General features: G+C 40.3%; 1 protein-coding gene across 2 annotated transcripts in view; it reads right to left on the bottom strand.

The window, feature by feature from the left end:
- Positions 1 to 27,557, bottom strand: part of LOC147623667 (uncharacterized) — a 177,960-nt gene that overhangs the window by 137,562 nt on the left and 12,841 nt on the right. The gene's annotated exons all lie outside the window — the stretch shown is intronic.

Consider the following 27,557-nt stretch of genomic DNA (forward strand, 5'->3'; position numbering starts at 1 on the left):
CTCAAAGGGATTGGCAATCCAAATTTGGGATCGGTGATCCAAATGTCTACTTGGTCACAATGCGGACCTAAATCAATGATTTGAATGCTGGATTATTCAAAAACTATCAATGATCCAAAAATTTGAATGTTGGACGATTCAAAAATTGGTCAACAATCCAAAAATTCCAAATCACAAAAATAGTTAATTTTTGTGTTTTTTATTTTTCATGGTTTTTTAAATGTTTTTTAAGTTTTCTAGCATAATAGTGATGCATGGCAACACCTTAATGCCATGATTATCTACACAGTGCTTCTAAAAACAACAACTATAAAGATTAATGGCTAAATTACACCATGTAAAGTCTATCTCAATGTCAATAAGTTACACTATTTTTGCATATCTTTAAAGTCTATCTATATGACGCATGTTGTTTGCTTATTTAGAGCTCATGTTGAGCCTCGTTTCCACCTAGTTTTTGTGTACTACATAAGATGTGTGCTCGTTGTGACGTTGGTGCGGTTTTGAGGCAGTCTTTATTATAAGTGAAGAATTGTTACTTTAAAGATATTTTCTAGTGTTGAGCTTTTAAGTCAACTGGACGCCTTCTTCTTTACTAAGTTGGCTATGATTGTCTTTTCCATAAAGTCTTGCCTCTACCATCAATTTTGATAGCTTCTTTGTTTGTGGTTGTAGTCAAGAAGCTATTAGCTCTATACATTTCTATCATTTACTATGCTAGTTTCCTGGTTGCTTACATAGCTACTTAATGTTCTCATGAACTTTCTTGGTCTTATGCTTTCTAAAGCTATCTTTGCCTACTTCATGTTGATGTCATGGGCCCTAGTTTTTCTATTATCCACCACTATGATATTTCCAGTTTATTGAGGGCCGCCTCTCTCAATCTCTTAGTGGTGGGTGTTAAGCTACTATTTGCACTTGCCTTTTTATCATTCTCCAAGAAGAGCTGCAAAGGTTGCAATTGTAGCTGTCATGGGCTTAACTTCAATCTATATGGCATGTTTATCCTATTGTGACTCATGAGTTAAGCTTGTACAAGCATGTTGGGTAACACTCTTCTTTCTTGAGCTTGATGGTGGTGACTTGGTCATTCATTTCCTTTATACTATGAGGCATTGAATGCTAGTGCTTCTTCCCCATTCTTCTTACATAACTGCTCACTTGTGTGACAAGTCTACCTTTTTCATCAAGCATACTCATGTTCCCTCAGTTGCCTCAATATTTTGCATTAACTAGAGCTCATCATAGAGCTCAAAACTTACATGTTCATAGGGTGCTTCTCTTTCAAAAGGTTTCTCTAGAGAAACCAATAGGTGCATAATCAATATGAAAACCGTTAATGGCCTTCAACACACCATGTTTCCCATCTTTCATGAGCAAACTTAACCAACACAACCCTCTTTTTGGTGTGTAAGATGGGCTGCATCCTTACCCCACAACCACTTATCCCTTACTTGGACAAGCATCACCTCTTCATTCTTTGCCAAATGCAAAGAACCATGGGAATCACACATTCTTTGCCAAATGCATCACCTCTTCATTCTTTGCCAAATGCAAAGAACCATGGGAATCACACATTCCATTACATAACATACTTCTTCATATTGAGCATAACATATGCTCAAACCAACCCTTCATGAGGCCAAAAAAACATAAAACCAACCTTTCATGAGACACAAATGTCTTCTTGGTAGCTTCTTTGAGGATGTCACATGAAATACTCCTTGTATTTGCGTGTAAACACAAATATGCCAAAAATAATGGGTGTGGATAGGTCAAAAAGGTATGGAATGGAATGGCCTCAATGTGTATTGCATGGAATGGAATGCCCAAAATAATGGGTGTGAAAAGTTCAGAGAGGTGTGGAATGGAATGGCCTCAATGTATAGTGTGGATAGGACAAGGATAAAGGATGTGGCCAATGTGTGAATAGGTAAGTAGGTATGTAGGGATAGTTTAGGACTATGGTATAGAGAATGTGGACATAAAGACAAGGGGGTTTTAAACCCTATCTTTTGCTTCCCTCACACTTTCATGTTAGCATCACCTTCTCCCCAAAGAGCTCCTTGAGCTTGATGACCATGAACGCCCCCCCACGCTTTCACACTGAACATACATATATGTTGAGAGCTCAAGCTGTGTGATGTTTGGAAGCCTTTTTTCTTTTAATTATTTGTGGTTTTTTTGTTTAATGTTTGAATTCCACTTCAAATTGAGCTTACTGAGCTTGTGCAACCAAAGTTTGATTCCCCTTCAAGATAACTTGAAGCCAGGTTATGTTGTTGAGGTGGCTCTGAGTCATGAAGATTCTTTATTTGACGTTTGACTCCACTTCAAGCTAAACTTGCTGAAAGTGGGATCCATAATTTGCTTACATTCTAATTCATGAGGAATTTGTGGATGTGGATTCAAAGCTCCAATCTACCCTTGACATAGCTATGATTATGTTCACCTAGAGTTGAAGCAATAGTCAACAATCATAGGTGCTCCCTCGTGAAGTAAGCAGCTAGAGGTGATAGCTATGGCTAAGTAGTTCTCCCTCTTGGAGTAAGCTCAATGCATGAAGCTCTAATAGGTTAAGTAGCTCTCCCTCTTGGAGTAAGCTCAATGTGCAAAGCTCCAGTAGGTCATTTTGGTACTTGAGTGTGTGGCTTCACAATCACTTGCTTTTATAAGAAATTTCAGCAAGTTTATTGTCCTTAAGGATACCCTCAATAAACTCACAAAGGCCCACATAATCATAGTCCATGCAATGACCAAAAGGTTAAGTGAGGGGGTAACCTCTTTTATCCCTTTTGATATCCAATCTTTCAACATAAGGTGAAGCATTACATCCCCAGTCTACTGTGAAGTTTAGCCAAGAATGGGTACCACCAACTCATTCATTCTATCTTGCTTAGCTCTACAACTTTCCCTTATGAATGATTGACCCTTTGGATATGCATGTGAACAAGTTCAAATGTGAACTTTCCCTTGTGAATGATTGACCCTTTTGATATCCAAATCTTTCAACATAAGGTGAAGCATTACATCCCCACTCTACTGTGAAGTTTAGCCAATACCACCAACTCATTCTTTTCTATCTTGCTTAGCTCTACAACTTTCCCTTGTGAATGATTGACCCTTTGGATATGCATGTGAACAAGTTCAACCAACACCATGATCTCATCAAGACTAATGTCCTCATCATCAATTTGCAAAATACTTTGAGATACTCACATAAAATCTTTGTCTAATCTTTGCATAAAACCCTCTACACTTTCCTTCTCTTTGATGTCGGGGACAAAAAAGAAAAAGTACCAATATCTCTCTATATAACTAGATAGAGGGTCCTTATGTGAAAATATCATCCATCGATATCTAAAGAACTTATGCTCTTGGGTGGTCACAAAGTGTTGCACAACATTATATGCCAAATTTGGCCAATCCCAACCATATTTGGGCATTTTCTTCAAACACTAAGATCTAGCTCTTCCCTTGAAATGAGGTCACTTTCTTCACTTGTCAAGCTCACCACCACAAGGAAAGGCATGAAAGTAGGCATCCCAATTATGAATCCAATCCTTGAGTCCCATGCAAGTGACTCTTTCACCACACCATCAAATATGCAAACAAACTTTGTACAAATGGCTCTCCTCTTTTGAACCATAGTCTACCCACTTGAGTCGATACCATATACTCCAGAAAAGCTGGCACTTCTCAATAACCCTGTATGCATAAGTCCATACATCATGGGAAACCTAAATCTTGCTTTTGCATCCACAACCTTTTGTGTAAGATTCCTCCCTCCAACTTTTGAGGTACAAAGGTGCAAAGGTGTAAGAACCTCCCCTTCTGTTCTTGTAATTATTCCCCTCTCTGAAATAAAAGAAAAATCTTTCTTTACCTTGTTTTGACCTAGAGAGAGAAAACATAAGAGAGAGATAATCCAAAATTGAGATATCTTTGGATATAAAAATCCTTCTAGTGTCTAAAATGGTTTCCCCTATGACAGAAGTTCAAAATGAACTTTCCAATGTGCATTAGGAATTAATTGAAAAAATGGTATAAGGGACCTTAGCTTAAGGGTGTACATTTTCAAAAAAAATTAGATTATGGTCCAATTAAGGTTCAAATGGGCCAATTGGATTAATCCAAGTGTTGGGATGAGATAAATCCAAAGCATAAAAGAAAATATCCAAAAATGAGTAAATGCTCACATAAGATGAAGAGTTGACTGAGTACAAGGTTTATTAGTTAAAAATTATAACTAAAAAAATCAAATATTTTGGAATAATGATGCATTTTTTACACCTTGGTAAGGAGAGGGGGACTCTTGAGGTAGGCGCATTTTTCACACATGTGGAAGGATTTTTAATTCAAAAAATTTGTGATATTTTTATCTCTCCTCTCTCCTAGATCAAACCAAATCAAAAGGGACCTAAATTGGTCCAAATCTTGTCCTAATTGAGTCGAACTGAGCCTGGAAAATTCTAAAACCCAGTTGGACTTGGTTAGTGACCTCCCTCACCTATAAATAGACCCTTAGTCTTTTGTAAAAAAATATGGGAGCTATACCATGGTAGTATTATATTAAAATAATCATATTTTTTATTATCCCTTAAATTTTCCTCTCTCTTGGGAGCTTGGAGCTCTCTCTCTTTATAACAACTCTTGGAGTTGCTCTTCTCCTCTTGCTGGACCAATTGATTGGTCGGGGACTTCACTGCTGCTAATAGAGAATCAAGCCAAACTTGGAGGTAAAATCAAATGTTATGGTTTTTTCCAATTTATCTCCAATGACTTTCTTCTTCTCAACCCGTCTCAAGCTTGAGAAGCTTTCTAAATAATTGTTTTAATTTAAATTAAGCTTTTCCTTAAAATCTTAATGCTTAATTAAGAGAAAGTTGATCTTTATGCCTATTTGTAATGCTTTCTTTAAGTAAATTTCTCTCTCTAAAAGAATAGCCATCTTTATGGCTGAATCCTTTGAAAAAGGATGCTTCTCAATGATAGTCTCTTAATTCAAAGCTAAACTCTAGGCTTGTTAAGCTAGAGATAAGAAGATGGCCTTTTTATGATTTTGTGTTACCAAAATAATGGTTATTTCTTTTAGATTATTTATAAGTAGTTACAAACTACTTTGATTGATTCTAAATGAGAAATAGATTATCATATCAATTTGGAAAAAGAGAAATAATGGAATTAGCTTAATCTAGTGGGATAATCATAATTAAGTTTATGAATATGGTTAAAATTACGATTTAAATTCATAATTTGATTTTAAGCATAAAAGAGAAACTACTATCATATTTCCATAACAAGTTTTTATTCTTTAAAAAAATTTAAGAATTATCAATAATAATAGCGAAGCTACGATAAATTTTTTAGAAAATAATACATATCTTATTTTTATGTATAATGCTAAAAGAGGACTTCCTACCATATTCTAGGATTAGACATCCTATTCAAAAAGAATGATTTTCATCATATTCATGAGAAATAATTTTTTTATGATTATGCTTAATTAATTGATTAATAGAAAAGAGTAATTTTTGGTAAATTTATTTTATGAAAAAAGAGAAATTTCCATTATATTTGAGATCCAAGTAATTATATGAAAAAAGAGGATTTTTTTATAAATTTATTTTATGCAAAAAGAGAAATTCCCATGATATTTTAGATCCAAGTAATTAAATGGTAAAAGAGTAATTTTTGGCATAATTCAAATTACGAGTATTTATCAAAAGTGAAATTTTAAGCATTATTAATTTTATTGGAAAATATGGGTAGAATTGATTTTTGTAAATCCCATGAATCTTTTACTCAAAAGAAGACAAGTCTTTTCCTTAATCTAACCATGAGACTTATGGGTTTCGTCCGATCAGTTTGGTTAGTGATGACCTTGTCTACGTTAGAATAAAATTATCCTGGAGGAATCATGGAGGAATCGCCTATGTGTTGGGCAAGGGAAGTTTTTCCAGATTCGGTTTTGGAAGAACCGAGGGATTAGTCTCTTGTCCGGATATCCATGGGGGCCGAGGCCCCGAGTGAGAGGCTCTGCCCTACGCAAGAAGTGCTACTTCCGCCTGCTAGCACCCCTGAATTCATTGCGCGGAGGCTGTAGGGATCTTTCAGCGAATTAGCTAAAGTGGAACAACCGAGAAGCCATAAATGTCAAAAATTTATGAAGTACCAGTAAAAGATTGTAATTGTGTGATGAAATTCATACAAATTGATATTCAGAATAAAGATTCATAAATTGAAAATTGGGTCTTCAGATGGAAGTACCGCAATTGTATGGAATCCTTGACTTATATCTGCAGCTCTTTACTGACAATATGTACGAGTAAATCGAAGACCTTGAAATTATAAGCAAAAATGCTATCCAGATGATGAATTCGAATGCTGGTTGATATGATTTTAGAATTCTGGTTGAGAATTGACGAGTTGATTTGAATTTTGATTGAAAGATGATGTTTCCTAAATTCTAGTTGAAAGAAGATAAGTTGAACAAAGCCACAATGAGGATGAATGGGACGAATCCCAGTGATGATGTTAGTAACTGGAATGATGATTATGACTTCAGCAAATCACTATGAGGTTAGTGGATTATGCTGACAGATTGCTGTTGTTAACCTTTGACCCAGTAGATCTAATTAAGGGATGACAAATTGAGAACCTACATAACTGAAATTCTCGTGGAGGAATGTTCAGATGAAATTTTTGATATGATGGACCATTATTGTGTTAAGGATATGAATGATATATTCTGAATGAACTGAAATTCTCGTGGAGGAATGTTCAGATGAAATTTTTGATATGATGGACCATTATTGTGTTAAGGATATGAATGATATAAATGAAATTCTCGTGGAGGAATGTTCAGATGAAATTTTTGATATAATGGACCATTATTGTGTTAAGGATATGAATGATATATTCTGAATGAATTATTCTCTGATAATGAGTTCTATATGTTCTTCTTGTAGATCGGATCTTTATCCCAGGATTCTGTGGGGGGCTGACCAATCTAAAGAACCCCAAAATCAGTTGGATCTAAAGCCGGATTTGAATTATAAATAAAGTGATCTTTTCACTCGAGTGTCTTGGTTAATTTGGGAAAAAGGGACTTAACAAGAATTTTCGTTTTGATAGGATCGTGGATCGAGGTCGTCATGGTAGGAATGTTAATCCCAACTCGACGAGGAAGAGCTCAACCCGGATGTTCGTAAAACTCTTCATAGATCGCAGCCACGACCTTTCAAGGGTGAGGGAAAAACTTGGGCGAGGCTGTGGACAAGTGGATCGAAGGAGTGGGAGAATACTTCGATGTCACACCGGGTACAATGAGAAGACTAAAATGGCTCTTGCAAGGCTAAAGATAGTAGAAACAACTAGAGTGGCATGGAGAAACCACTGCGAGACGAACCGTGTGGATCGGAACACCCAGACATGGAATGTTCTTAAGATGGCAAAGATTCTGTCCTCCTGACTTTTTGGAAACCAAGATGAATGAATTCTTAGAATTAACCCAGGGGAGTAAAACTATTGAAGTGTATCACCAAGCGCTCGCTCTCCTCCTCAAGTACTCACCACCGCTGTGGATGAAGAACAGGTGATGGCTAGGTTCATTCGGGGACTGAACGAACCTCTGAATGTCCTAGTGAAGAATGCCAAGCCAGTTTCCATGGTTGAAGCAGTGTGGATGGCAAAGGATTTCGCCAAGGCCTTTTGGATTAAGGTTTGTGGGGCAGGGAAGTCAGGGACCAAGATTCTAGACACAACCTCCTTCCTTCCAGAGTATCGGGTTCCTTTCCGTAAAAATCAAAGAAATTCTAGAGGTAGAGCCTCTAACACCAACCCTCAGTTTCAATCCAAAGTAATGCAAGACCTCCGCCTCATAATAGGGGAAGTCAAAGGGAGATGTTCCAAAATCGGCCGTCCACTTCCAAGGTAGTAATGCTAGAAGTTGTTACCATATTATAGTAGTGATGTGTGTGAACACACTTAGGACCGCCGGGGCACTTTTTCCCTCACTAGGAGATTTTTTCCCCCGTGCATTGTATATACGCCCATTATCTTCTAGGGCTTGTTATCTTTCATTTTTGGCACTCATAATACACTACTGTGTTGTGCTCAAGCTTCCTCATCTTCTTGAAGTTGTGTGTGCATTCCTGCAACCCTAATTCCAACAATTGGTATCAGAGCAGGCTTCCTCCTCCCGGGCAGCATCACCGGCACCTGCCGCTTCATCTCCTCCGATTGCAACGAGGTTTCACGAGCGTCTGCAGGTTAGTATATGCCGTGGGCGAGCCCATAGGGCTCAGTCGTTTCAGAATTTTGATCTGAAGTCGTTTCGCCCTCCGTTTTTGCATTCCAAGTACTGCGCAGGCAAAATCGTCCTACTGTGCAGATTTTCTGTCAAGATTAAAATCTGCAGGACAGGTGCCCATTCGTCTGTTTTGGGCTGTGCTATATAGCACAGGTCGATTTTATACAGGTTTACCTCTTGCAGACAGCATTTACATCTAGTAGTACAGTCATTGGCCATGGCTGACAACAATGATGTATTCCGCATGTTGGCTGCTGAGGATAAGTTGGATGGCACCAACTATCCATTGTGGGCATATATGATGCGACATGTATTGGTAGCAAAGGGGTTATGGAATATTGTGCAGGGTATTGATGCACGTCCTATTGTGGCTGGGAATGCTGCAAACACATCAGAAACAGGTACTGTTGATGATGGTGCAGGCACAAGTGCTGTAGCAGCTGTTCGAGAACCACCACTTTCAGCAGAGCAGATTCGTTGGGATGGTAGAGATGCGCAGGCTCATGCCTTGATTGCGCTGTCTGTCAAACGTACCATTATCCCACATATTCGCTCCTGCAGGACTTCTAAGGATGCTTGGGATGTACTTGCCACATTGTATCAGGCAAGAAATGAGGCTCGTGTTGCTTATCTCCGAAAACAGTTGGAGAATGAGCATATGAACGAAGGTGATTCTATGGATAGCTTTTTGACAAAGATCAAGGATTTCAAAGAGCAGCTCATTTCTGCAGATGAAATCCTGTCAGACAGTTCACTTGTGCAGACTGTTTTGAATGGTCTACCAGATTCTTATCAGGGTTTTGCTTCCACTCTTCGCTTGATGATGAAAGGCAATCCCAATGCCTTATCATTTGAGGAGTTAGTTTCTGTTTTGCTGCAAGAAGACCAGTCAAGGCAAAACAGGAATATTATGCGTGTCGCAGATCAAGCTTTCGTTGCTAGTCAGAGAAGCGGGAAAGGTAAAGCTGGCTTTTCTTCTAGTAAGCAGAAATCTGCAAATGCTGCGCAACCAAAGAAGGAAGACAAAGATGAGAAGAAGGGTGACAAACAGAAGACATTTTGCAAGTACTGTAAGGGAAATGATCATGTCATCAAAGCGTGTCCTAAGCTGGCTGCGAAAGAGGCTAAGAAGAAAGAGGCTGGTATGGCTGTTGCAGATGTCTCTCCTTCTAACAATGAATCTGCTAATGTTGTGCTAGATACAGAATGGGCATTCAATGCGCAGTGCAGTTATGACCCATCTTTGCATGACACATGTATGTCTGCAGTAGATTCAGATGTATGGTACTTTGACAGTGGTGCCACTAAGCATATCACCTCGCAGCGCAGTTTATTCACTTTCCTTGAGTCTACTCCCACAGGGAATACTGTCACTTGTGCCAATAACTCCTCTTATCCCGTTAAAGGAGTTGGACAGATTGTGCTGAATGTTGCAAATGGCAACACCTTTACACTTTTTGATGCATTGTATGTGCCAGGGATCAAAAAGAATCTGCTGTCAGTCTCCGCATTTGCCAAAACAGGTTTGGTTGTAAAATTTGTGGATGACAGATGTACTGTTCATGATCTCTCTTGTGGTGACATCATAGTAGCATCTGGTTCACTATGTCGAGGGCTGTATAAGCTCAATATGGATGGCAAATGTGTAGAGGATTCAGCATGTGCTATTATGGATACGCAGGCTATTTCAAATGCAAAACTGTGGCATGCACGTTTTGGTCATCTGAATTTTGCAAGTTTGCTGCGCCTGCAGAAATCTGAAATGGTGTCTTCTTTGCCTAAGCTTGAGGCACCTGTCAAGCATGTTTGTGAGGGCTGCATATTGGGTAAAATGCAACGTGCTTCCTTTCCCAAAGATGGATCAGTGAGAGCTGAACGCAGATTGCAGCTTGTTCACAGTGATGTTTGTGGTCCCATGCAAACTCCATCATTTGGAAACTACCTTTACTTCGTGACTTTCATTGATGATTTTACCAGGCATGCATGGGTATATCCTTTGAAGGCAAAGTCCGAAGTGTTTTTGTGCTTCAAACAGTTTTTGGTTATGGCTGAAAATGTGTCAGAAAGTAAGATGGGCACCCTCCGTTCAGATCGAGGGGGGGAGTATATGTCTTCAGAATTTAATGCATTTCTGGCTGAGCGTGGGATAAAACACCAATGTACAGTGCCGTATACACCACAGCAAAATGGTGTGGCTGAGAGAAAAAACAGGTCTCTCATGGAAATGGCAAGATGTATGGTTAAGAGTCAAAGTCTACCACATGGTTTTTGGCTTGAGGCTGTCATGTGTGCCACTTATGTACTAAACAGGTGTCCCACCAAAGCATTACAGGTTGTCACTCCATATGAGGCTTGGCATGGCCGCAAGCCATCTGTTGGCCATTTACGTGTTTTTGGTTGCCTGGCATATGCATTAGTGCCTGTGCAACATCGCAGAAAATTGGATGACAAAGCTGTCAAATGTATTTTTGTTGGATATAGTGCTGAGAGCAAAGGCTATCGTTTGTATCATCCACAGACAAAGCGCATTTTGGTTAGCCGTGATGTTGTATTTGTGGAAGATGCAGTTCAGCCCTTGGTTTCATGTACTAAGGAGACAGATATCAGCTCACGTGATGTCTATGATACATTGTTGCCTCTTTTCAGTGGTGCACAGTCAAGTGCAATACCTCATGAGGCAGTTTTTCAGCCTATGCAAGTTTTAAATGATGGCACAGATCAGCCTATATCTGATGCAGATGTGCATGATGCACTTGAGGATGAGAGACAAGAGATCGAGGGCTCTAGGAATATGCCTAGATGGCTGGTGCAGACTTTGCGTGACAGCAAGTTGGATGCCCCTTTGTCTAGTCGCACTCGTTCTGGCTCTCATGGTGCCTCTTATGCGTCAGATTGTTATGCATTGGCTGTTTCTAGTATGTGCGATGAAAGTGAGCCTGTTTCATTTGATGAGGCACAAAGTTCAGAAAATTGGATGGCTGCTATGCAAGCAGAATACGATGCTATTATGAAGAATGGTACATGGTCTTTATGTGACTTGCCCCCTGGCAAGAAGGCCATTGGCACTAAGTGGGTATACAAATTGAAGCGTAAGCCTGATGGCACAGTGGATCGCCATAAGGCTAGGCTTGTTGCAAAAGGTTATGCTCAAGAGAAGGGCATTGATTTTGATGAGACTTTTGCTCCCACATGTCGTATGACCACTGTTCGTAGCATCTGTGCATTAGCAGCTCATAATGGTTGGAATGTACATCAGCTGGACATAAAGACTGCGTTCTTAAATGGAGATTTGCATGAGGAGGTGTATGTATCGCAGCCTCGTGGTTTTGTTCAAAGAGGGCAGGAAAACAAAGTGTGCAGGTTAAAAAAGGCTTTATATGGTTTAAAGCAAGCTCCACGAGCTTGGTATGAAAAAATACATGCATATTTGACTGCACATGGGTTTCAGAATAGTCCAACAGAAAGCACTTTGTATGTTAAACGTGTGGATGGTGTACATCTAATCATTGCTCTCTATGTCGATGACATGCTGCTCACAGGACCAAATAAGAGTCATATTGCTGATTTTAAGGCTGATTTGAATGTCTCTTTTGAGATGTCAGATTTGGGGCATTTGCATCATTATTTGGGGATACAATTTAAGCAGTGTGATGGAGGTATTGCTTTGTGTCAGACAAAGTATATTGAAACATTGTTGCGGAGATTTGGCCTTGAAGACTGCAAGCCTATTGCTACTCCAATGGAGACAGGTTTGAAGTTGAGTCTTCATGATGCTGGAGATCACTTTGATGTCACACTCTATCAGACAGCTGTTGGTTGCCTCATTTATGTATGCATTACGAGGCCAGACATTCAGTTTGCAGTCTCACAGGTGAGCAGATTTATGCATAGCCCAGGCATTAAGCATTGGCAGGCAGTGAAGCGTATCTTTCGCTATTTGAGTGGTACTCGGCATCTTGGGTTGTTTTATCCCAAGGGGGGATCATTGCCGCCAGATTTACATGCTTTTTCAGATTCTGACTGGGCTGGTTGTTATGACACACGCGTGTCCACGAGTGGTTTTTGCTTCATGCTTGGAAGCTCATGCATATCATGGTTGAGCAAGAAGCAGCCTACTGTGGCCACTTCTAGTTGTGAAGCTGAGTACAGGGCAGCTTTCACAGCTACGGTTGAGTGTGTGTGGCTCAGACGCCTTATGGCTGATTTGGGTGTTGGGCAGCCATCTGCCACCACCATCTTCACTGACAGTCAGAGCGCATTGGCAGTTGCGCGGAACCCAGTGTTCCATGCTCGTACGAAGCACATTGAGGTGCACTACCATTATGTCAGGGAGAGGCTCTCTGCAGGAGAGATCAGTTTGGCTTATGTGCCAACACAGGATAACCTTGCAGACCTTTTCACAAAGGCTCTGCCTCGTGAGAAGTTCGAAGCTTTTCGCAAAGCTTTGGGCTTACTCCCTTTTGTGGATTCGTCCACATAGCTAGACACTTCCCTATACATGAGTGCTAGCTCTTGTTCACCGCATCACTCCAGGGGGGATTTGTTACCATATTATAGTAGTGATGTGTGTGAACACACTTAGGACCGCCGGGGCACTTTTTCCCTCACTAGGAGGTTTTTTCCCCCGTGCATTGTATATACGCCCATTATCTTCTAGGGCTTGTTATCTTTCATTTTTGGCACTCATAATACACTACTGTGTTGTGCTCAAGCTTCCTCATCTTCTTGAAGTTGTGTGTGCATTCCTGCAACCCTAATTCCAACAGAAGTGATTGAAGAGGAAGAAGATGAAAGAGATTATACTCCACCTGCGAGATGAGGACATCTCACGTTTTTTAAGTGGGGTGGGATGTAAAATTTCTCCCTCCAGCTTTTGAGATGTAAAGGTGTAAGAACCTCCCCTTCTTTTCTTGTAATTATTCCCCTCTCTGAAATAAAAGAAAGATCTTGTTTTACCCTGTTTTGGTCTAGAGAGAGAAAATATCTAGAGAGAGAATATCTAGAGAGAGATAATCTAAAATTGAGATATATTTGGATATAAAAATTCTCCTAGTGTCTAAAATGGTTTTCCCTAAAAGAGAAGTTCAAAATGAACTTTCCAATGCGCATTAGGAATTAATTGAAAAAATGGTATAAGGGACCTTAGCCTAAGGGTGTACATTTTAAAAAAAAATTGGATTATGATCCAATTAAGGTTCAAATGTGCCAATTGGATTAATCCAAGTGTTGGGATGAGATGATTATGATTTAAATTCATAATTTGATTTTAGGCATAAAAGAGGAACTACTATCATATTTCCATAACAAGTTTTTATTCTTTAAATTTTTTTGAGAATTATCAGTAATAGCAGCGAAGCTACGGTAATATTTTTAGAAAATAATACATATCTTATTTTTATGCATAATGCTAAAAGAGGACTTTCTACCATATTCTAGGATTGGACATCCTATGCAAAAAGAATGATTTTCATCATATTCATGAGAAATAATTTTTTCATAATTATGCTTAATTAATTGATTAAGAGAAAAGAGTAATTTTTGGTAAATTTATTTTATGCAAAAAGAGGAATCTCCATGATATTTGAGATCTAAGTAATTAAATGGAAAAAGAGAAATTTTTTATAAATTTATTTTATGCAAAAAGAGGAATTCCCATGATCTTTGAGATTCAAGTAATTAAATGGTAAAAGAGTAATTTTTGGTAAATTTAATTTATGCAAAAAGAGAAATTTCCATGATATTTGATATCCAAGTAATTAAATGGTAAAAGAGTAATTTTTGGCATAATTCAAATTATGAGCATTTATCAAAAGTGAAATTTTGAGCATGATTAATTTTATTGGAAATTATGGGTAGAATTCATTTTTGTAAATCCCATGAATCTTTTACTCAAAAGAAGAATATTGAATATATTTCACTTGAGAAATTTGAGAAAGAATATGAAAATATCCATCGAGAAAAAGTACCTTTAACTAGGCCAAGTAATTGGCAGAAACTTAGAAAAGTCCCCATCGGTATCGAAAGTAGAAAATAGTACTAAAAGTTGATGTGATAAGAGAAGATGTAAATGTGATGTGAGGAGATGTGAGTGAATGTGATGGGATGTGGATGAGATGTGATGTGATGTAAATGGATGTGGATGTGAATGTGATAAGATGTGAATGTGATGTGATGTAAATGGATGTGGATGTGAATGTGAATGTTGTAAGATGTAAATGGATGTGGATGTGAATGTGATGTGAGGAGATGTGAGCCGATGTGATGTAAATGGATGTGGATGTGAATGTGATGAGATATGAATGATATGTGAATGGGGGTGATGTGATGTAAATGGATGAGAATGAGATGTGAAGTGATAGATGTGCATGTGAATGAATGGATGGATGTGGATGAATGTGATGAGATGTGAATGGATGTGATGTAATGTAGATGGAATGAATGAGATGTGATGTGAATAGATGTGGACGTGATGTAATATGGATGGAATGAATGTGATGTTATATGGATGGAATGAATGTGATGTGATAAGGATAGATGTGGATGGAATGTATGTGATGTGATGAGGATGCAATGAATGTGATGGATGTGAATGGGTGTGATGGATGTGAATGGGTGTGATGGGTGTGATGGATGTGAATGGGTGTGATGAGATGTGAATGGATGCGATGAGATGTAAATGGATGTGAATGTGATATGATGATATGTGAATGGATGCGATGTAATGTGAATGGATGGATGAGATGTAAGGTGGATGAATGTGGATCTAGGTAGATGTGAATGAATGAGATGTGATGTGATGTGATGTGGATCTAGATAGATGTGAATGGATGAGATGTGATGTGAATGGATGTGATGTGGATATGGGTAGATGTGAATGGATGTGATGTGATGTGATGTGGATATGGGTAGATGTAAAGGGATGAGATGTGATGAATGAGATATGATGTGAATAGATGTGGACTTGATGTAATGTGGATGTGATGAATGAGATGTGATGTGAATAGATGTGGACGTGATGGGTAGATGTAAAGGGATGAGATATGATGTGAATAGATGTGGACTTGATGTAATGTGGATGTGATGAATGAGATGTGATGTGAATAGATGTGGACGTGTTGTAATGTGAATGAAATGAATGTGATGTGATATGGATGAAATGAATGTGATGTGATAAGGATAGATGTGGATGGAATGTATGTGATGTGATGAGGATGCAATGTATGTAATGGATGTGAATGGATGTGATGAGATGTCAATGGATGCGATGAGATATGAATGGATGTGAATGTGATATGATGATATCTGAATGGATGTGATGTAATGTGAATGGATGGATGAGATGTAAGGTGGATGAATATGGATCTAGGTAGATGTGAATGGTTGAGATGTAATGTGGATCTAGATAGATCTGAATGGACGTGATGTGGATATGGGTAGATGTGAATGTATGAGATGTGATGTGAATGGATGTGATGTGATGTGATATGGATATGAATGGATGAGATGTGATGAGGATGGATGTGACATGATGTGATGATATGATTGGATGAGAATGGATGAAGACGATAGGAATACATATGACTGGATGTGAAATAAGCAATGTAAATTGATGTAGAAGAATGTGGAATAACGAGAAATGATGTGAAACAATGTGAAAAGATGAGAGTTCGTTAGAAACAGAATGCTGGGGAAGCATTTTGACCATCTTGTGATTGAGGTCGTGGAGACCTAAGTGATAAAGTTGCAACAGCTGACGGAGAGTCAACAGAGGATGTCTCGCATATAGCAAGGTCCGCTGAGGTCTTGACCAGCCTCGGCTCGATTTAAATGGCGAGCTTCCCGTATGGTGGATGAGGGACCAAGGAAGCGGCCTATGAGTGAAGCGCTAGGTGACCTGCAAAGGAGCCTACAGTGTGCTGACCATACGGTGCTCGGGCTCTGGGTCACCGAAGATACCCACGCGTGCGTCGAGGAAGAAAATGGAACAAGGTGTTAGAGTTTTTTTCTGAACTCGGGCATGGATCTAGTTGATTGTCCTTGCTGGTCCTCAACGGATAAGTCCATGGATCTTTTATATGGATCTATTGGTTGATCTTGCTGATCTACAATGGATAGTCCATCTGGATTTTCTTATGTGATTATATTGCTGGGTACTATGAGCTAGGAACTATTGAAAAGGCCCGTGAGTAAACAGGTGGTGAGCGTTGTGGTTGCTAATGATACCATAGGTAACCGATGAAGGAATGATTGGAAATTAGAATTCAAGCTGGATATTTTGGAGGATTATGATCAGTGATATTATGGTTTCATTAAAAGATTATTTTAAAGACAACTAAAACTATGAAACATGCAATTTCATATTGGGTGCGTAAGTGGTGTGGCTATCTTGAAGTTTGCTTGAAGCACTGGCTAGGGGACTTGGAAACTCTTTTCTCTGATACTCGGGGCAAAACATAACTAAATTTCTAAATGGATCCTATCACTACAGTGGTTGGGGTTAGGCTGGGGGACTGATGGATCCCTAAAATGAGACTCAATTCTGTTAAGTTACGATAGTTGAAGTAAATCCCGGATAACCCTTGTTCTATGGAAAAGAATCAACAAACGATTGTGCCTCTTGATCAGGAAAAAAACGTTGGACTCTATGATCCAAGTGTAAGTCTTTTCCTTGATCTGACGATGAGACTAACGGGTTCAGTCAGATCAGTTTGGTTACTGATGACCTTGTCTACATGAGAATAAAATTATCCTGGAGGATTGCCTATGTTTGTTAGGCGAGGGAAGTTTTTCCGGGTTCGGTTTTGGAAGAACCGAGGGATTAGTCTCTTGTCCAGATATCCGTGGGCGAGGCCCGGAGTGAAGGGGCTCTACCCTGCATAAGAAGTGCTACTTCCGTTGCTAGCACCCCTGAATTCATTGCCCGGAGGGTGCAGGGATCTTTCATTTTGATTTTGAACATTACCACCATAATGTTCGATACTCCTTATGTCTTCGAAAGCATATTGTTCTTTGTCTTGACTCTAAATTGATAAAGGCCTTTGATAGGCATTTCCACCCATTTTCCTTGAAGATGAAAATTCTCTAGTTGGCCTTTGCTTGAGAGAAGTTTGTCCTTGTATACCATATATGCTTGAAGAAGGTTGCTTAAAGAAGGTTGCTTGGTATAAACATTGCTTGAAGAAGGTTGCTTGGTATAAACATTGCTTCTTGCTTGCATATAGCATCAAAATCCTCTTCATTACTATCCTCATCAATTGAGTTCATAAGATCACTCTCAAGGGTGTTGAGCTAAGAGACTTTCAACTCCACTTTCTTGGTTCCAGTCACCATTGCTATGAATGACCTCATAGGAAGCATCGTAGCCACCTTGATTGAGTTGAGATTCAACTTTACAATCATGGATCCAATCATCATTGCTATGAGTGACCTCATAGGAAGAATCGTAGCCAACTTGATTCTCGTAGGCAGCATAAGCATTTTCCATACCTTCCAAATGCCCTTAAAGATTATACTCATAGTCTTCATCACATTGATCATTATCCTTGCATGTTGAATCTTCATGATTGTTGCTATTCCCCATCGGAAGTATCCTCTTTAATGCAATGTTCCTAATCTATGGAAAAACTTACACTGTAAGTACTACCATCAAATTTATATTTATCTTCATCCCCATAATAGTTTTCATCATCCTCAATATTATAGTCACCCATGACTCCCAAATAGTGCACCAACCCAAAATTGCTCAACTATGCCCCTGGTACAAAATTTGATCCAACTAGTGACTCCGAAATCCGATTAACAAGGTTGAAAGCTTGTTGTGAAGCTTATGGGGTGAGGATTGAAGCCCAATGATTTCTTTGCAAATATCCCTAAACCGTCTTGATTGAATTAGGATTTACACAACATCAAATAGGCCATATTTTGTCCAAACGAACACTAAATTTGATGAGCTTTTAGTTTGCCACATTAGCAACAAAGAGAAGAACGTGTATGCTGTCCTGCATCCCACTTTGGATGTGTGCTATACCTCTCAGTTTTGAGATTTATGTTGTCGCACTCATCATCTACTATACCACTTAAACGAACTTTGATTTGTGCGATATTTGAGTCATTGGAATGCTCTTAATGAGTAGATCAAGAATATGTGAAAATAGAGTTAGAAGTTCAACTGCCCCTGTTGACTAAAGTTGACCAGTGGAAAAATCAACTACTTTGAGTTGACCAATCAAACGATCTCCAAACCGGGTATGCTTCGGCTTATTGGAAAGATCTTGATATGTACTTTCATGCTATGTGGTATTTTTTCCACCAGCTCAAGGCATTTATGACTAGGCCAAGGTTTTGTACAATTTACCCCAAAAATAATGCGATGGAAAATGCCAAAATTCACCACCTTTTGCAAATTACGATTTAGGAATTCCAATGCTTGTTAGAAATCTCTTTAGTAGTGCTATATAACACTCTAAACCCCTTCAAAAAATCCCACACTGTTTGTGATTGAACAAAAAATCCCACACCGTTTGTGACTGAATTAAGCTTTTCTACACTACTAGCGCGTAGTCAAAATTGTTCACTAGTCTCCAATGCATGGATAAAGCCACCTTTGATGCCTTGAAAGAGGCCTTCAAAGTAGGATACTCACGCCAAGGGACTCGATGAATCCTAATCGAACAACTACACAATGTTAATCGAACAACTATCTGGGGCTATATCAACTGGGTGAGATACCTCCACTCTCGCTGTCCGATAAAAAGTTGATTGGGAGGTTCCTTGAGGGCCTTGAGAATGTGTCCTTGCACAACTCCTTATACGCTCTAGCCCACACCTCCTTTGAGCAATGCTACAAGAGTGCCATGGACTTTGAGGATAATATCAAGGGAACTCGTTCCCAAGAACTACATGAGGGCACATTTGAGGCATCTTTCAAAACCACTAGCAAAAGATATGAAGGGAAAAGGAAAGAGTCCTCTTTAGGACAACGGGTAGAATAGTTGGCAGTAACCTTGATGCAACAAATGACCCAACATTGGAGAACATGCCAAGGGCATCGGCCAATCCCATCTTTATCCAAATAGGAGAGTTAGTAAGGTGCCCGATTTGTCAGCTAACCATACTAGCACGGAGTGTCCACATTTGAGACCTTGTCCCACTCTCTATTGTGCTTAATGCCAAAGATGGGGCAAATGAAACCAAGAATTGTTACCATCAAAGAGTTTCTCAAGCCGAAGCCCTACCCCAAGCCTTGCCAGCAAACCCTAGACAACTGCTAGGCTTACCAGCACCAGTGTTGCATAACGTACCTCAACCAAGCCATGAAGTGGCTTAGAGAGGAATTCTTAGGGTACCCGAACCTCAAATCACCCCCATTCGTCAATTAACCTTGACTGAAATCTTCAAAGAAGGTGATGAGGGGGAAGCCACAGAAGGGACCACCTTCGAGCCCTTCGAATCAAACAATCCACCCTGCCAGATCCTAAGTCACTATGTGATGGAGGGAGACCAGATATACCTCGTGTACCTACTACGCAGCGCGGGGGATAGGACTTGAATAACATGCCCAAACGACCACCCATGCAATGATATCACTGTGCAGGACCTCACCGAATGGCAGAGTCTCCTGTCAAAAAAGGGATGGCTAGTACCCTTGTAACTCCCTTGTGCACGGGTGCAAAATAGACCATATTTAACAGGGCTATCCTCTAAGAACGAGCATAATGGGAAAAACACATGAAGCTAATCCTAGCACAAGCATTAATTTGCTAAGTATGCAAGATGGCTTTATCCACACGGTCCCTCTCAATGAAGTTACTAGAATGCAAAGTAGAAGAAGGGCCGCAACTCATGCTGCTACACTTGAGGCATCAAGCTCGCAAAATCAAGGATACCCTGGACATGCAAAAGTTCTATCCCATAAGGATGTTCTAGAACAAGCACGTATGACAAGGCGCTCGTGAAAGAAGAAGGCCACAAAGATAGGCAACGGGATAGCCGTGTGGTCATTATGAGTGGGTTCGAAGATGAAACAACCACCAATGAGTCCATCTCCTTGTCTAAAGGGGAGAAAGTACTACTTTCAGCTCTACTCATTAGAGGACAGATAGACCCCAAACAGCTACCCCAAAAGTTAGCTAAATATTCTAATCCCATTGAACAGAAGGAAAGGCTAAAGGCGGCTCAAGATTTGGTCAGGGACTATCAAGTGCAATTTGAGGATGAGCCTCCAACGGCATACCCTGAACCATGTCTCATGATGAGCCTCCAACGGCATACCCTGAACCATGTCTCATGATCTCCAACACAAGACCGACAGAGGAAGCTCACAAACATAATAGATGTTTCCATGACCAAGCACCCTCTAAGAGACCTCCTCGAGTGGTAGCACCAATAGCTATAGATACCCCCACTAGGGGAACCCAGTTGAGGAGTATCTCAAAAACCTAGGAGATGATCGCCCAAAAATAACTAACACGGAAGTCCAGGTTTCGATACTTTACACCTGTGAGAGCCTAAACACAGACAAGGGTGATCCAGCTCAAGAAACTGCATCTGTTCCTAGGAGACATTACATGTCTCTCCTCCTTCCTATCTTCTCAAATCCAAATCCCCATTGGCACCTTGCTCCAAGGTAGCCTGAGCTTATGGAAAGATTTGAAGTTGGATGGAAGGACGCCTAGGAGTAGGAATGCAGGAACCCGCAGAGCTATAAAGCTCTAATAAGAGAAATGAGGATGAATTCATAGAGCCCTGTGGAATCATTCATGCCACCACTATTCGAGTCAAACAACTGTTGAAATATACAAGTGAAAAGGGTGTGTGTGGGAACAAGCTCTTGGATAGAGGCTGTAAAAGAGGAGATGTAATTGTGAAAGAACCTGTGAAAAGGTTAGGAGAATCTACTGGGAGAGAATAATGGGTAGCATGAGGGAATTTAGGAGTGTGGAGATATTCTGGGAGATATTCAGGGAAAAGAGAAGAGGTGGAGAGAATCAGGCAAGAGGTGGAGATATTCAGGGAGTGAATCATGGAGAAATCAAGGGGATTTGATGCTTGATGTAAACTCTATAAATTGAGGCATAGCCCTAATGAGAATTTGCTGGTTTTTGAGTATCCATGCCTACATTAATCTATCTGCTAATTATTCACTAATTACGTCTTAATCATTTCTTAATCACTTTGTTAATCATGTTGATTCTAGTGTATGATCCACCCTAGCTCATCATTATGCTCAAATTTCAACATGGTATCAGAGCCATGCCTAGAATCAACCAGATTTATGAGCCCATTAGTGAATTAATTAGGATTAGTAAAATAATTAGCAAAAAAATCAATTTTTAGTAAGCTTTCACTCTTCCCCTTCACCCCCAGCCAGTGGAGGACTCTATTCTCCATGCACACTTAATATTAGGCTATGCCCTCTTAGCTTAAGCTAGCCAACACTCTTGGCTACCAGCCCATCGAAACGGCGCAGCAAACCGCCAAAGAAATTAGGAGAAATCGCGATTTTCGCCGGCGCCTTTTTTCTGAGATGTTTGTGACATTGCAACTTCCACAGGTCAAAGCTCTCTAATTCCTCTTAGCCCAAGGGGTAATCAAGCATGCTCTACAAGCTGGTGAAGACAGAAATCAATTTCATCAAGTCTACAGTGAGATCCAAGCTCTTCATCAAATCTGCAGGTGACTTTGGTAAAACAGAGATTAAGCTTTCATTATTTGGTCAAATCTTGTGTTTCTTGGCTTAATCCTCTACTAGACTCATTGCTATTGATGCCTTTGAAAGCATTTGAGCTCATTTGAAGTGGAAGGCACCAGATCTGAGCTCCCCGCATACTCTATTTTCTGCACACAAACCAGAGCATTAATTTGCTAATCAGTGATTAATCAGTGCTAATCACTGTACTTTGGTGCAATTGAGGGTTCAAATTAACCATTAGGTATCTGATACAGATCCCTAAAGCTTCAGATTGCAAATCGGAGTTGGTTTGATACTCCAACCATCCCGTACAAATTGGTTACTCTCAATTTAATGTAATTTCTGGTGATTTTATGCTGATAAAATTGTTGTAATCATCTATTAAACACCAGATTGAGTTGTAAAAGGGTAGACACTGCCCTTGAATCTTGAATTTGGATCAAGAGGTAAGACCCCCTTCACATCACCATGAATTCAGCACAGGAAATAGCCAAATTTAATGGAGAACAGTTTTATACATGGCAAACAAAAACCATGTATTTGCTGATGAGGAAAAATCTGTGGGGATTAGTTGAAGGGAGAGATGAATGCCCAGAGAGAGGGGAAAATGAGTGGAAGAGTAGGAATGAAAAAGCATTGGGGCTTATTGCACTCAGTTTAAATGATGAGATCATCCATCATATCACAGGGATACAGTGGGCAAAAGATGCATGGGATGAACTCAATAAATTATTTGGTACACAAGCAAAAAATTCCAAGATAAATCTATTAATGCAATTTTACAAATTGGACATGAAGGAAAGTGAACCCTTAATCACACACTTGAACAAATATAAAAGCATTAAGCAACAGCTGGCAGCTATTGGCAAAAAGGTAGAAGATGATGAAGCATTAGCTGTACTTTTGAAGAGTGTGGACAAAGGAGATTATGAAAACATTGTAGCAACACTAAAGAATGTACCTGAACTGAAGATACACGAGATAGAAGCAGCTCTACTAGAGCAAGAGAGCAGAGGCAAAGAGAAGAAAGAGCTCGACTCAACAGCAGGAGAGGAAAAAGCATTCTTCACCCGAGGAGGATTCTCTCGAGGACGAGGACGAGGAAGAGGCAGAGTAGGAGGGAGGACCTTCACTTGCCACAAATGTGGAAAGCCAGGACACATGGCGAGAGACTGCTACAGCAAACCCAGTGAAGAAGGAACGACATCGGCAAACTTCATGGAGGCTCCAAGAGAAGTGGAGTCGGATCATCTTTTCTGAGAGAGAGAGAGAGAGAGAACCCACAACCCAATGTAACCTGCCCCAATAAAGTAAAACCACCTCTGAGCCACCGATGATGTAGGCCAAGTGGTAGATGTATGTGTGAACACTTTAGTCAAGGTCACGGGCACTTATAGTAGCCTTGGACACATAGAGAGAGAGAGTGTCAAGGACTATGGAGTTTAGGGACTTGAGGCACTGGTCGCGGGCTATCAAGTAAGAGGGAAACTTGATACAGGGTCCAGGTGTGTTAGGATTATTCACTTGAGGGGAGGTGTTGAAATATACAAGTGAAAAGGGTGTGTGTGGGAACAAGCTCTTGGATAGAGGCTGTAAAAGAGGAGATGTAATTGTGAAAGAACCTGTGAAAAGGTTAGGAGAATCTACTGGGAGAGAATAATGGGTAGCATGAGGGAATTTAGGAGTGTGGAGATATTCTGGGAGATATTCAGGGAAAAGAGAAGAGGTGGAGAGAATCAGGCAAGAGGTGGAGATATTCAGGGAGTGAATCATGGAGAAATCAAGGGGATTTGATGCTTGATGTAAACTCTATAAATTGAGGCATAGCCCTAATGAGAATTTGCTGGTTTTTGAGTATCCATGCCTACATTAATCTATCTGCTAATTATTCACTAATTACGTCTTAATCATTTCTTAATCACTTTGTTAATCATGTTGATTCTAGTGTATGATCCACCCTAGCTCATCATTATGCTCAAATTTCAACAACAACTAGGGCAATACTTCAAAGGAGATGAACTCAACGTAGCACTATCCATTACCTTCAATGGCCTGCAAGTCACCGCCCGCCATCCTAGATGGAGAAGCAAGAGTGAGCATTGTCACTAAACAATGCTATGAGAAATGGGGAGCGCCTGCCATGGATGACATGACTTTACTTGTGAAACTTGCTAATAGGCCTCTTGAGGGATTTGAAGATCAAGATCCTTGTGTGTGTTGGGACTGACTTTTGACACACCTTTGTGGGGGTGATGAACTTTGGCCAGCAGCCTGTTTCTCATGATTGCATCCTAGGACGTCCCTTCATGAGACAGAGACCAAAATGATCCATGACTGGGACATGGATCATATCTATATTCGGAATAAAGACCAAACAATAAAGGTCAACCTGTGCACTGGGAAGAGATCATCCCATGAGTGGCCGACCCTTCGCAGAGGATTCAATAACAATAACCCGATCCACGACAGTTCAGTTATGCCAAACATGCCATAAGATGATCAATGAAGAGAGGGATAGTGAGGAATTTTCACCTCTCCCAGAGCCGGAAGACTCTGAGAATTGGATACATATCCTTGCTACCTTGGACATACTTCCAAGATGCACATGAACTCGGTTCACACAGTTGTGAGACAGGCAAGAAATCACGTCCCTCTACATGCTAAGTGCCGCCTGTACACCCGAAGTCACAAGTCATGATCCTAGGAATGACTAGGTAGGAACCATTAATATGTAGGGGTGGGCGATGCATACTTCAGCCAAGTTTATCTCAAAAGAGCTCACCAATGTCTCCACTCAATACGCTCACCTCCACTCCACTCAATATGGTCACCTCCAAACTAAAGGAACCCATTGATTCCCAACCTGAACCCCAAAATCTTTGTCACTCCGCACGTAAAGCACATAACAAAAAGTTAGCACTTATAGAAAAGGAAGCCAAAAACTGATAGAAGAAGAAAGTGCTAAAGCTAAGGAGTCCAAACAAGGCCCCAAGCACTTCAAGACCTTCAAGATGGCCGATCATTTAGTACAATATGACTTAGCCCAAAGAACCCATGATGGAGAGCTAGGAACCTCTTATGATGGTCTAGCCAAAGTTAAAGAAGTTAACCTGGCAGGCCTAGGTGAAGATCCAACACCCATCTTCATAAGGGAAGACCTCTCAGCTAAAGAAGAGAACGACTTGGTCACTCTCCTTATATAATTTCAAGATTGCTTCGCATGGAAGTACATGGACATGAAGGGTGCACCTCTAAAAGTGGTCAAGCATACCATCCCCATGGTAGAGGGAGTGAGACGACTAAAGCAAAGGGCATACCCTATGAACCCGAAATACTCCAAGATGGTATGGGAGAAGATAGAAAGCCTTATAGACGTCGGTTTCATCTACGAGATAGAGCACACATAATGGGTTTTACCCATAGTGATAGTGCCCAAAAAGAATGAAAAATTGCGAGTGTGTACACCTCAAAAAGGTCAATGCTGCTACAATAAGGGATCACTATCCATTACCCTTCACAAGGCATGTGCTTGAGAGAGTCACAAGGCATGTGCTTGAGAGAGTCACATGAAAGGAAGCATACAGCTTGCTTGATGGATTCTCAGGATACAATCAAGTGTTAATCGACCCAAGGGATCAACATAAAATAGCCTTCGCGACCAAATGGGACACATGCATATGTGTTATGCCATTTGGGCTAACCAACACCCAGGCAGCTTCCAATGCCTAATGTGCATGACCTGTAAGGAATAGCTTTAGAAATTCCTTGAAGTCTTCATGGATGACCTCCTGTGTCAACTTTACTTAGAAAGAACACTTAGAGTGTTTACGAAAAGTGCTAAAGAGATGCCGACTCTACCTCATCTTCTCTCTCAATCCTCTTAAATGCCAATTTTGGGGTCAGCACAGAGTAATCTTGGGACAGATTATCTCAAAAGAAAGGAATCTCCACAGACCACAATAAGGCACAACTCATTCTTGATCTACCACACTCTCGACCAATTTCAAAGGAGTCCAACACTTCATAGGACATGTTGACTATTATTGACGTTTCATCTTCATGTACGCTAACATTGCTCATCCCCTCTATGGACTTCTAATCATTTTTAATGGAAAGAGGAGTGCCAACAGGCGTATAATACCCTAAAGAAAGCCTTGGTGAGCACTCCCATCTTGAGGTTCCCCAATTGGGACATCATATTCCATGTTCATATCGATGCCTCTACATTTGCAATTGGGTGTGTACTAGCTCAACCCAGCAAATACAATACGGATTTTTCTATTAGATTTGCTAGTCGTCGCCAACTAAACGAGGCAGAACAAAAATACACCACCACAGAGAGGGAAGGGTTAGCCATGGTCTACATGGTTAAAAAGTTTTGCCATTATCTTTTGGAAACTAAGTTCATTTTCTTTGTGGACCATCAAGCTCTCCTTTACCTCTTGTAAATAAACCCTATCCCACTAGTAGAATCACTAGATGGCTACTAATTCTACTCACGTTCAACTTCACTACAGAAGGGCTCACAGCACGTTTTGCCGGATGCTAGCTTGTTCTAGCTATGCTTAATTATTGAATGAGGAGAGGAAATTGCACACTTCCTTGCCAATGGCCTACCCATTGAACCACTCCTCAACACAGACCAAGCAAGTTGCCTCGTTAAAAAGGCTCCTCCTTACCAGTTGATTGTAGGACAACTCTACAAGCAAGGGAAAGTCATAATCATAAGACATGGTGTCTGTGAAGATGAATGTGTCTTCGTGGACATTGTGTCTGCGAAGACGAGTATGTAGAGAAGACCCACTCCGCCATTGCTGGACACTTCGCAATAGACATTACTACTCACAAAAGTCCTCACAATAGGACTATGATGGTCCACCTTAATGGCAGATGCGACAGAATATATCAAACGGTGTGACGAATGCCAACGAGTGGCAATCCTGTGATTTAAGGACAGGATGCCCCTGAACCCAATCGTGTCCTTACAACCATTTGAGAAGTGAGGCATTGATTTCATAGGACCTGTTAGTCTGGCAGCTCGATACACCCAAGCACGATACATTATAATGGCCATGGACTATTGTACTAAATGGGTTGAATCTAGTGCTCCCCGACAGGGCACGCAAGATCCACAACTAAATTCCTTTATGAATCAATGAGATGATCACTCGCTTTGGGTGCCCTCTTGAGCTAGTGAGTGACAATGACACACACTTCATCAATCAAGTGATACAATTATTGTTACAAGAATTCTTAGTCACCCACAGGAAATCCTCCCCCTACTATCTCCCCACAAGCAATCCTCCCCCTACTATCCCCAAGCCAATGGCCAAGCCAAAAGCACAAATAAAGTTCATTGTACCATCTTGACCAAAACAATTGAGGCTAGTTGAAATGTATAGAAACATAAGTTAACCGCAGCACTTTGGGCGTACCGCACATTCTACAGGACATCCACAAACGCAACACCCTTCAGTTTAACCTATGGTAATGAAACGATCGTGCCTATGGAGTTCTTAGTACCTAGCTTGAGAATTGTTGTACACGAGAAAC

The sequence above is a fragment of the Cibotium barometz genome, chromosome 26 (assembly GCF_041138505.1).
Source record: "Cibotium barometz isolate CiBa-2024 chromosome 26, ASM4113850v1, whole genome shotgun sequence".
Lineage (NCBI taxonomy): Eukaryota > Viridiplantae > Streptophyta > Polypodiopsida > Cyatheales > Cibotiaceae > Cibotium > Cibotium barometz.